Raw genomic sequence first — 279 nt, 5'->3', positions numbered from 1 at the left:
TGTGTGTGTGTGTGTGTGTGTGTGTGTGTGTGTGTGTGTGTGTGTGTGTGTGTGTGTGTGTGTGTGTGTGTGTGTGTGTGTGTGTGTGGTGTGTGTGTGTGTGTGCGTGTGTGCGTGCTCCCGATGGTTTCATTATGATGTCTCTTGGTGATGTCTTTATGATGTCTTTCTTTCCTCGATATATACATAACGTACGTAAACACATCGTCCCACCCCTACTCTCTCTCATCTATCTCTCTCCCTCTCTCTTCTCTCTCTCTCTCTCTCTCTCTCTCTCTC

This window comes from Priapulus caudatus, unplaced genomic scaffold, assembly GCF_000485595.1.
Source record: "Priapulus caudatus unplaced genomic scaffold, Priapulus_caudatus-5.0.1 Scaffold3073, whole genome shotgun sequence".
In the NCBI taxonomy this organism is placed as follows: Eukaryota; Metazoa; Priapulida; class Priapulimorpha; order Priapulimorphida; family Priapulidae; genus Priapulus; species Priapulus caudatus.
Note: the sequence above shows the minus strand (reverse complement) of the source record.